This window comes from Portunus trituberculatus, chromosome 22 (assembly GCF_017591435.1).
Source record: "Portunus trituberculatus isolate SZX2019 chromosome 22, ASM1759143v1, whole genome shotgun sequence".
NCBI classification, from domain to species: domain Eukaryota; kingdom Metazoa; phylum Arthropoda; class Malacostraca; order Decapoda; family Portunidae; genus Portunus; species Portunus trituberculatus.
In genome coordinates, this window is record NC_059276.1 from 8,329,894 (window position 1) to 8,342,356 (window position 12,463).

Below are 12,463 nucleotides of genomic sequence, written 5' to 3' on the forward strand. Positions count from 1 at the left end.
CGTCAAGCTCAGACATCTGGTTCTTAGAAATGTCACTCAAATTCTTTTTCTCACCTTCCTTAATTCTCTACAAGATTTTTTATATGATATTTAGACGCTCTCACACATTACTAAGCCTCTTCCCAGCTTCTTTCATAGATATTTTCAGGCTTTTAAGTGAAAGTGTAGATTATGTATGATCTCAGACATTTTTCTTGTGCTTCCTCACTTTTTATATACAGAGTGCCACGTGTACTCCTGATAGCTTGTTGCAACTTCTCTTACTTTTGTTTTAGGTTCTGTAAGTAATCTTAGTTTTTCTTTTGTATATTTCTGTGTTTTTCTGTCATTTTAATACATGACTTTATCTTGTTTAGGTTTTTCTGTTATTTTCCAGCTGTTATGGTGATGAGGCTCTTTCTTTTAGCTCTTTCTAGCTCTTTGTTAGATATTTCCATCTTTTAGGGATTTTTATAGTTCCCCTCTACGCCTTTTGTATGTATTCGTATCTCTTTCAGAGCTATTCATCTCTTCAAGTTCATTTTCATTTCTATTTTGTTGTAGGTTCTGCAGATAATCTTAGTTTTCCTTTTACATATTGCCAATTGTTTTTTTTATCCTTTTAATAGATAATTCCATATCGTTTAGGTTTTTCTATACTCTTTTCCAGCTTTTTTGGGTGATAGACTCTATTTTTTTAGCGCTTTCTAGGTCTTTGATAGATATTTTCATGATTTTGGGATCCTTACAGTTCCCTTGTACGCTTTTTGTATGTATTCGTATCCCTTTCAGAGCGATTCATCTCTTCCTCAAATTCATTTTCATTTCTATTTTAAGCTTCTAAACCTTTCCACCCTTCCTTCCATCTTCTCCATGGGAAAAGACCAATCTTCAGACATTTCTCAATCCAATCTCCCTTTCAGTATATACTCACATCATGCTATTCTTGCCCTCACATCCGCATCCACCGCATCCACCGCATCAAAAACCTTTTTCTCGGCATCAGCAAGAACGCCGCCTGTCTCCTAAAGGTCAGAATACGTCCTTGAAGCTACGACCAAGAAAGGTCACGATAAAGTGGCGCGAAATGGTAGATGGGTGTCTGTCACGCACCAGGAACTCGAAGCATCTACTAAAACCTCGTCAGGTGGTCATTTGTGGAGGCTAGCGGCGAGTTTAGGGTAAATAAAGAAGGGAAGGAAGAGTTGAATGCTGTTTTAGTCCTTGTATTTGGTTTATGTAGTGGTGGTGGTGGTGGTGGTGGTGGTGGTGGTGGAGACAATGGAGGTGATAGTGGTGAATGAGATGAATTACTAATCCTTCTTCTTTCTCCACTCACTCCTCCTCCTCCTCCCTCCTCCTCCTCCTGTTTTCATCATACAGACTATCTTATTAGACACTCTTATGAGGGCCAAAATGTCTGCTGCTGTATGGTCTTCTCTGGTGCTTACATTTCTTTACATATCTATTCTTTATTTTTTTTACATATTTATTCTTTATATTGTTTTTCACCTACCTCCTCCTCCTCCTCCTCCTCCTCCTCCTCCTCCTCCTCCTCCTCCTCCTCCTTATCTTCACAATATTAACACATGCATTATAAGTTAGCACATCAAGGTGTATTTTCACAGTAATCATCGAACTTTAGACATATACTGAGATACTCCGATATAAACTTAATGCAATCCTTTCTCCCTCTCCCTCTCCCTCTCTCTCTCTCTCTCTCCCTCTCTCTCTTGGGAAGGCATTAAAACTTTACGTCCGGAAAATAAGATATCATAGGAAATGAGACACATATTCACCTTCTAGAGAGAGAGAGAGAGAGAGAGAGAGAGAGAGAGAGAGAGAGAGAGAGAGAGAGAGAGAGAGAGAGAGAGAGAGAGAGGAATAGGGCGAGTGTATGTGTACCCGCTGGAACAGAGGGGAAGGGAGGGGGAAGGGGAGGAAAAGGGACAGTGAAAAAGGAGCGAAAAAAGGCAACACGGAACGAGAGGGAAGGGTCACGGGGCTACAAACCTCATATATGAAAAGGATCTACGTCCAAAGGCCAATGTAAACACACAGTGGGGAGGAAAAAAGACAGGAACAAAAAACAAAGCAGGAATATAACCCGAACTGGACATAGTGGAAAAAAAGAAAGAGAGAGAGAGAGAGAAGGGAAAAAAAAGAAGACTTCCTCCCTGGTGTGTGAAATCGAAGGTAAACAAAGAACATAGCTGGATATGAAAAGAAGTCGTAGAAAATGGAATTTGGGAGGAATAGAAGAACGGAGTGTATGTTTTAGTCAGTAAAGAAGAAACAATGAATGAAAGAATATATCAGGTCAGAGAACACGTGAGAAAAAGTAGAAAGATATATAGTAGAGAATAAATATTGTACGTAGAGAAAAGTAAATACAAGAAAAATAAAAGTATATGTGGATTGGTAAGATGTGGAATATTTAGTCAACAAAGAAGAAACACTGAATAAAATAATAAATAATGAACGAAAACACGTGGGAAAAAAAAGTAGAAAGGTAAATAGTAGTGGATAAATATTGTAAGTAGAGTAAAATAAATACAAGAAAAATAAAAGTATATGTGGATTGGTAAGAGAGAAAGAATGCCAAAGATAAATAGAGATAAAAATTCAATAGAGATGTGAAAGTCATAATTTTCCTACATTATTTCATCCGTTTAACTCTCTCCTAACAATATCAATAAATTCTCTTACCTACTTTACTGCCCTCTGTTTTATTATTTTTACTCATTTCATAGCTCTCTCTCTCTCTCTCTCTCTCTCTCTCTCTCTCTGATTTATTTCATTCTCTTTCCATTCCTTTTGCAGTTTCTTGCTTCCCCTTTCCCTTCTTTTTATCAATCCTTCCTTCCTTCCTTCCTTCCTTCCTTCCTTCCTTCCTTCCTTCCTTTCTTTCTTCCTTCCTTCCGAACTGAGATTTCCCTGCATTTTCTCGTCTCTGTCCTCCTTCAGATTTAACAGTCCTCCTCCTCCTCCTCCTCCTCCTCGTCCTCCTCCTTCGTTTTTCCCCACTCAACCACCTTCTTCCTTCCTCTCACACTCAATCTTTCCTTCGTTCCCTCCTTCCAACCCAATCACTCTATTTCTTATCCCTCTCCAAGTTTCCGTCTCTCTTCTCTTCTCCTTGTCCTTCCTGATTTCCCTTCTCACTTGTTTTTATTCATCTATTCCTCTCCTCTCCTCCTCTTCCTCCTCCTCCTCCTCCTCCTCCTGTAATCTGTTATAAAGTAATATCTAGAAGTTTCCGACGCTGTCCAGCTTCTAAGATTCTTACGTCATGTTTTTCTTCTACTTTTTGTTATTGGTCGCATCGGCGGATACATGACAAGAATAATGCATGAATCGCGACACCAGATGGGGCAAATATGTCAAGAATGTGGAAAAAAATAGAGGAATAAAGAAAAGTAACGTGGAAAGTATGAGAACTGCACGAAGAGGAGGAGAAGAAGGAAGAGGAAGAGGAGAAGGAGGAGGAGGAGGAGGAAACGTAGAGGAGGAGCAGGTATTAAAGAGCAGCGTTTTAATAATGGCCAAGACTTGTGTGTGTGTGTGTGTGTGTGTGTGTGTGTGTGTGTGTGTGTGTGTGTGTGTGTGTGTGTGTGTGTGTGTGTAACCTTACAGCTAAAGGTGATAGTATAAGTTCACGATTCAATAGTGATGTGTGTGTGTGTGTGTGTGTGTGTGTGTGTGTGTGTGTGTGTGTGTGTGCAATTCCTAAACATTTTGCAACACAATTTTTTTTCTATACGTAAGACAAAGATAGTTTCCCTTCACTTATTCACATTTCTTGTATTTCATCACATTCACAATCTACACTTTCATCATTTCATCTTTTTTATTTTTTACATTTGCATCTCACCTTTTTTTCACTCTCTCTCTCTCTCTCTCTCTCTCTCTCTCTCTCTCTCTCTCTCTCTCTCTCTCTCTCTCTCTCTCTCTCTCTCTCTCTCTCTCTCTCTCTCTACATACACAGCCCTCACATGTTAGATAAACGTTTCATGAAGGCCAACAGCGTCACAGCAAACGTTTCAGCAAATGTTGAAACGTTGCCACAAATATATACAATTCTTTCCTGACAGTACAAAAAAAACCGGGATATTTACATTCTTTACCTGTGTCCTCGTAAGCCACCCCGCCTCAGGCCATGGAATATTCTGCAGTTACTTAAGTTAAATGTCTTCTTGTTCTTTTTATCCTTGAAATTTTCACTTATTGCGTCAGACTCGAGGAGAAGTGATTGCCTACAGCGAAAGCGAGAGACAGAGAGCGAGAGAGAGACAAAGAGAAAGAGACAGAGGAATGGTTGGGATAGGAAAGGATTAAATAGACATTCAGACAGACAGACATATAGAAAAGACATCACCAAACAGACGAGAAGACTGAGTGACCAACTGACTGATTGACTGACTGACACACACACACACACACACACACACACACACACACACACACACACAGAGAGAGAGAGAGAGAGAGAGAGAGAGAGAGAGAGAGAGAGAGAGAGAGAGAGAGAGAGAGAGAGAGAGAGAGAGAGAGGATACATATTTCATTTCCTTAAAACCGATACACAGAAAACTTAAGAAAGGAAGGAATATAATCTCTCTCTCTCTCTCTCTCTCTCTCTCAGCAGTATATTCTCACAAGACTTAAATATACATATAATATTTTTCCACGTTATAAATTCAATATACACCAATTAGAGGGAATAAAAAAAAGTGAAAAAAAATTAAAAGAATGAGTTCTCTCTCTCTCTCTCTCTGTCTCTCTCGACTATAAAATACTCGTACGTTTGCTGCAACTTGGCGGAATGTTAAGAAACTTTCAAGGTCAAACTCGACAGCAAAATATCACTTAATTTAGAGATTTGCTAAGAGAGAGAGAGAGAGAGAGAGAGAGAGAGAGAGAGAGAGAGAGAGAGAGAGAGAGAGAGAGAGAGAGAGAGAGAGAGAGAGAGAGAGAGAGAGAGAGAGAGAGAGAGAGAGAGAGAGAGAGAGAGAGAGAGAGAGTGTGAATGATGGATGCTGATAGAAAAGATTTATAAACACTCACACTTTTTCAGACACCAAAAAAAAAAAAACGACAAAAAATGAAGAAAAAGAAGAAAAAAAATAGAACCAACACAAATAAATCATACAAAAAAATCATGAATACGAGAACGAGAACGAGAACGAGAGCGAGAGAGAGAGAGAGAGAGAGAGAGAGAGAGAGAGAGAGAGAGAAAAAACACTTCCTACCAAAATTATTTACAAAACTAATGAAAAAAAGGGCAGCGTGATCCAATTAGCAAGATTAATTACACCTTTGCTACCTGATACAGTCTGGCTAATTATTCAGGGAGTCATTAACCCCAGGTAAATTGCCAGGCTTAGAAATTCCACCTGGTTGTCACGGGCTTGTTTGTGGCGAGAGAGAGAGAGAGAGAGGTGAAGTAGGTAGTGGTGGTGGTGATGGTGGTGGTGATGGTGTAGCAACAGATCTTTTGGTCCTTACGAGGCTGATTCTGATAAACTGCATTGTCTAATCCAGAGTAAGAGAGATACGATAGTAAGAGGAGGAGGAGGAGGAGGAGGAGGAGGAGGAGGAGGAGGAGGAGGAGGAGGAGCCTACGCAGGAAAGTACGAATAGAATGGAAGAGGAAGTTTGTTGAAGGAGGAGGTGAAGGAAAAGAGGAGGAGGAGGAGGAGGAGGAGGAGGAGGAGGAGGAGGAGGAGGAGGAGGAGGAGGAGGAAAAGGAGGAGAAAGAGGAGGAGGAGGAGGAGAAAGAGGAGGAGGAGGAGGAGGAATAGAAGGAGGAAGAGAAGGAAAACAAGATAGAGCACGAAGAAGAGAAGGAAAGGGAGAACGAAGAGAATGAAGAGGAAGAGAAGTAGTGGTAGGAGGAGGAGGAAGAGGAAGAAGAGAGAGGAGGAGGAGGAGGAGGAGGAGGAGGAGGAGGAGGAAGGAGTAGCTGTGTATGAACGCCGGAATAGATGAGGCTGTCTGTTGCCTGATACTCGCTTCTTGCTGGAGTGTACTCATAAACTCGTGTATTTAAATAGGAAAGCTCAAGATAAGACAGAGAGAAGACTTCCTGGCCATCTGCTTCCCGCTCTTAGCTCAAGTGTTTGGGTAGAGAATATTTCAGTAATGTGCGATAGTGTTACTCCCTAATTAAGTTGGTTTGTTCTATTTCTGCTTTAGATCTGAAATATAAATTAAGCTAATGGCACATAAAACTGTATAGGATTTACATGTAATTGTATTTGTCTCTTTATTAATTAAGATTTTTATTACCACTTTGAATAATTAACCTGATTCTAGTATAATGACCACAGGAAAAAAGATTACACCGTATAAAATGTAGAAATTATGTGGTATTATTCGCAGGATTAGCGAGGGAGAGTGATAAAAAAAACTTGCCTTCTATATTAAGTCACTGAAAAAACGAGAATACACCCACTGACCAAATACAGCCTGTGAAATTATGAAGACAATGCGATATGAAGTGCAGCAGTGGTCTGAACCTCGGGGAGTAACGAGAAGCAACAGGCTGAGACTCACTAATGTACAGCAGAAATGAAAACCTTGACGAGGGACGGAACAGTGATGAAGCGTACTTTGTCTAGTGGTGACGTGACATTTCCTCGAGCCTTTCCTGGCGTATTAATGGGCCGATCCTTCTTGTGGGTGAAATGTTGTGTTTGTGTCACGATTTTCTTGTTCACGGTGGTCATATAACTGATAACTGCGTGAGGTTTTTGTTTTTCGAGGTGAGTTGGGAGTGTGGAGAAAAATGTTATAGCCGTGTTATTTTTTCTTTCTCTTTTTTTTTTTTTATATACGATGGTAATGTGATGAGTCAAGCAGCAGCTGAGGTGATGAGAAATGTTATGTTTCGTGTGTGCTGTGTTTTTCCTACTTGTTTATGGTAAATACAAAACTGCATCAAATTTTCATGACCTGATCCATTTTGCGCCGAAATTGACAACTGAGAAGATAAATTTGACTTTTTTTCTATTAATACTGAGCCTTTATATAATACTTTTACATTGGGTTTTAACGGGCTAAAGGAGGTCTTTTGGGTATCTCCTATCTCAAAGCCCACCAACTCTTCATTAACATCAAGTCTTCTACAATGAGTCTCTTATGAACCGATGTATTGTTTCCGCTTGATTGACAAAACGGAGAGAAATCTTATGAGAGTGTTTCCTTTTTCATCGTTTAAAAGAAGAGCAATTTTATGAGTGGTTTTGTTTTCATCGTTAATATGGAATCCTGTTACAATGAGTTCCTGTTGAAATACTTAACGCTGCGTGGGATGAGTGAGGTGAGAAAATGTTACGTTCATAGGAGTGTGATACAACGCTTTCTCTTCTTTCCATTAGTGACATAAAGTTAATCACATCTATAAAACAATTTACCAGCATTTTGTACGTGTGTATCTATCTTTTACAAGTAACAAATCAAGTAAAGTTAAATTATATGATTGTTACTATATTTCCCGTAGCGATGTAAGTAATTCAAATCCTCAGCATCGAGTCATTTCAGTACCGAATATCCCCTTTTATTATTCAAGTGGCGACTAAGACAAAGAGAAATGATACATACGTGCGTGTTACTTTACTGTACTAAGATCACATAAACACAAACACTGCACCTAGAATCTTTCCCGAAGCGATCACTTTAACACCTCACAGCAGCGGTAAAGAGAAATGTCCGGCTGTGTATGTGTGTGTGTGTGTGTGTGTGTGTGTGTGTGTGTGCATTACAATCCATGTTTTATCCAGCGGCAACATAACTGTATATCAAACCTGCTGCTTCGTTTCCTGAGTGAATCGCTGGTTTTAACATATTATATCCACCGAGGAGTGACAGTAAAGGAGAGAAAAGATATTAAGAGTATTGAGCTCCAATGCTTGTTCTATCAGCGACATAATATTATCTAGAACGACAAATCAGAGGGGGAAAAACAGCTCCTGCATACAAGATTCTGATAAACTGTGGTAATTTAAACTTAGAAGCGTGATAGTAAAACAAAAGCTTCTCTCTAATAAAGCGACAGTTTACACACCTCGTCTGTCTTATCAAAGTGAGTGATAACAGAGGAAGAAAGAAATATTAGTCGTAGAGGCATTTACTGTTATCATTCCTCGTCTTTTTAACAACCGCACCTGTTTTTCTTATTGTATCGGTAGAAGGAATGGAAAAAATTTATTAATTCATCTCACGGCATTAATTAAAAGTTGTGGTAACCTGCTTCATGCCTCCACATAATCTTCCTTACTTTGCACAACACACCAGCAAGTTCTGAGCCTTCTTCTTTAATTAATCAGTGTTAGAATACATGTGGATGAAAAAAAAGGGTTATTTCACAGAAAATGTATCCCCTGTTATAGAACGAGGTCATGAGAGAGAGAGAGAGAGAGAGAGAGAGAGAGAGAGAGAGAGAGAGAGAGAGAGAATGCAGAAAAACAATTCTAGAAGAGCAAGATAAATGATCAAGCAAGCAAGTGTAAAAAACATATTTCTCTCTCTCTCTCTCTCTCTCTCTCTCTCTCTCTCTCTGTCTCACAGATTACCGGTCATTCCCCTACCTCACATCCAGCCTCCTCTCCTCTCTCTCTCTCTCTCTCTCTCTGGCTGTTACGGAACCTGCCAGTCTTAATTAAAATCACACACCTGCCCTTCACCTCTCACCTGGGCGGAACAAACGTGACGGGAGCAGCAAATTCACGGTAGTTTTGACTGACTTCGTTTGACTTCAGCCGTTACCTGTTCGTTTCCCGTCCACCTGTGTGTGTGTGTGTGTGTGTGTGTGTGTGTGTGTGTGTTAATGTGTGAGTGATATGCGTCTGTTTTGCTTTCGTTTCATTTATTTTCTTTATTTCTATACGTGATTTTATGATGTGTTTTCTTGTTTCTTGTGGTTTTTTTCTCATTTTTGTTGGTTTTTATCATTTTATCCTAGTTTAATGTTTCGTTGAGGGTTTTCTATGTGTTTTTCTTATTTGGTTTTCTTTTTTTTTTTTTCTTTGTCATTTTCTCCTCGTGTCTTAAGTCCATGTTTTTTGCTTTGCGTGTGTGTGTTTATGCCTTTGTTTGACTCTCGTTTTATTTAATTTGTTGATTTCTATACTTGATTTACTGATGTTTTCTTGTTTCTAGTATTCTTTTTTTTTTTATAATGTTCTATTTTAATATTTCTTTGTGGTTTTCTCTGTTTCTATTTCTTATTTGTTTCTATTTTGTTTTTCTTTATCCTTTTCTATTTTCTTGTCTTCAGTCGAATTTTTTTGTATTTATTTGTTTCTTTCAGTTATTTTCTTTGCTAATCTCTTCTCCTAATACGTTTTCTTCTAATTTTCATTTCTTTTACATAGATTCTATTTGTAATGTTTGCCTCTGTGTTCTTTTATCATCTTCTTTAATCTCTTCTCTTACGTTTCCCTCATTGTTTCATTTCCTTTTCATAAATTCTACTTGCAATGTTTTCATTATTCTATTTTACCATCTTTTATTTTACATAACCTAACTTAACCTTAACCTTAACTTAATCTAACTTTAACCTAACCTAACCTAACCTAACCCAACTCATCCTAACCTTACCTAACCTAATATAACTTAACCCAAACCAACCCAAATGAACCTAACCTAATCTAAGCTCACGATAACCATAAGCATAACTGTAAAATAAGCTATCTTAACCCAACCAAACCCAACACAATCCAACCTCACCCAACCTAACCTAACCTAAGCTCAGCCAACCTAACCATAACCATAATCACAACTATAACCTATCCTAACCTATCTTAACCCAACCAAACCCAACACAATCCAACCTCACAGAACACAACCTAACCTAACCTAACACAACCCAACCAACTCCAACCTAACCCAACCTAATCTAACCTAACATAACCTAACCCAACCTAATCTAACCTAACCTAACCTAACCCAACCTAACGTATCTATTATATTTTCACCTGCGTAGCTTTGTTTGCTTTAGTTTAGTTTTTTTTTATTATTTTAGAACTAATTCATTTTGCCTTCCCACTTGCCAGCGTCATTAATTCACTTTTCACGAGTCATAGGGAGCATTAATTTTTACTTTTTAATTGTGATGTCAGCGAACTATATAATATCACTTTTTTTTTCCAGCAATGCGTAGACACTTTATGTAGTATTTAAAACTGCCAATGCTTTTTATCAGTGGGTCATTTAATAAGTCAATACTTTATGATTACTTTAGCCCCTTCCGTACCATGACGCGTTTCCATATTCATTCTGCTTACTATCTGGTCATTTTATACAGCTTCAGAAACTCATGTGGGGGATTAAAATAGTGAAGACTGTGGCCATTAATCTTCTGACCTCCATAGACCCTTCCAACTGTTAGGAAATGGTCTAATCGTACACAAATCTCAAGGTAAAAATGTGTCCCAGTATTGAAGAGATTAATTAACCTTCCTATACTACACCTAAGAAATCGAGATGATATATGATAAGAAAAATATAAGTAGAAAAATATCACTTTTATTCCTAAGATTACCAATTACTGGAAAAAAAACAACACTAGATATAATAAAAAATAAATCGAGATGAAATATGAATAAAAGACAAAATGAAAGGTAGAAAGATAGCATTTACGTCCTTCAGTGTACCAGTTACTCATAAAAACACCAAGAAAAGAGAAAGAAAATAGCAATAAAATAACAAACAGACAAAAGCAATAGGTAGACATACGAGTATAACATTTTCGCCCTTATGTCTACCAATTACTCATAAAAACAACACAAAACATAAACAACATAAAGAAAATATAAAGAAAATACGAAAATAATTGCTTTGCGCCTAGTTCCACCTCACTAACAGTAAAATCATGATAAAAAATAGTGAGCTATGAAAAAGGGAGCATTAATAAGGTTACCAATGTATTTCAATGGCAATTATCATCAACCACAGAGCGAGGCAACCACAGCTGATGTTTGGGCAATGAGGGGCGTGGCGGCCAGCTGTGTTAAAACAATGCTGAGTGACTAATGGGGTGACGTGTGTGTGTGTGTGTGTGTGTGTGTGTGTGTGTGAGAGAGAGAGAGAGAGAGAGAGAGAGAGAGAGAGAGAGAGAGAGAGAGAGAGAGAGAGAGAGAGAGAGAGAGAGAGAGAGAGAGAGAGAGAGAGTAGAAATGAAAAGAAAGAGATGCATTTCTTTACATTGCATATATTCAGTTACCTTGACAATCTAGACAGACAGACAGACAGACAGACAGACAGACAGACAGACAGATAGATAGACACAAAGAACAAAATTCCATCGGTAAATACAATTCCTTTAATAATGAAATGATAAAAGAATATTTCCATCCATAGAACGAAAAAATAATTATCATTCATGACGAATCAGAAACAGAGAATCATGATACTCTCCTCCTCCTCCTCCTCCTCCTCCTCCCTCCTCCTCCTCCTCCTCCTCCTCCTCCTCCTAAAACATAACATCCTTTTTTTAACTATTCCTGGTAATTCAATATGTTTCGCCTGAAGTTTATAAGCTTCCTATTGAATGAGAAGAGAGAGAGAGAGAGAGAGAGAGAGAGAGAGAGAGAGAGAGAGAGAGAGAGAGAGAGAGAGAGAGAGAGAGAGAGAGAGATCACATTACTAACTTTAAAAAAATAGGACACAGAATAATGGTGTTCAGTTAAATGAAAAAAAAAATATATCAGAGGATTTAATGACATTCCATCCTCATTACGATAGCCAGAGAGAGAGAGAGAGAGAGAGAGAGAGAGAGAGAGAGAGAGAGAGTTCATTAGGACTTTTCGATGAATTACGTCTTTCATGAAGGAAGAAAAGGTTGAAAGTGATGAAGGAACGAAAGTGATCACTCCCTATAAGATACAGTGAAGGTGATGGATGGGGTGGTAGTGGTGATGGTGGCGGTGATAGTGATGGTAGTGGTGACAATATGGTGACAGTAGTGACGGTGGTGATAATATTAGGTGAGAATTAATAAGACATGACTCACCTGTTTAAAAAAAAAAATACTTCACACACCTGCACCAACAAGCAAATTTCCTCAATACACACACACACACACACACACACACCTGGCTCAACACACCTGCCTGGACCTTGAAATATAGCCCCCTCCATCAACCTTACACCTCGCTCTGCTACCTGCGACATTTGAAAGGCTGGAAAAAATACCACTTGCTATATATCTACCTGTCTTTTTCTTACCTTAATTGGATTTCGTGGCTCGGAGCTCAGGTGTAAAGTTCCCCCCTTTGTGGATGACCTAATCTCACCTACCCTCTCCTCTCTCCTCCTCTTTCAGCGATGGAAATGCTAGAACTGAAAATTGTTTAGTGGTACTATTTTAAAGAGAGGATGTGACGACTGGCTCTGTCCCTCTCTCTCTCTCTCTCTCTCTCTCTCTCTCTCTCTCTCTCTCTCTGCTCAAAGTGAAATTAAGGGAAGGTATATTTATTCAGTT

The 12,463-nt window shown here is 38.7% G+C and overlaps 1 protein-coding gene across 1 annotated transcript in view; it reads left to right on the forward strand.

Annotated features, from left to right (window-relative positions):
* LOC123507401 overlaps positions 1 to 12,463 on the forward strand; it is a gene marked incomplete at its 3' end in the record, with an annotated part of 165,351 nt that overhangs the window by 108,384 nt on the left and 44,504 nt on the right. The window lies entirely within an intron of this gene.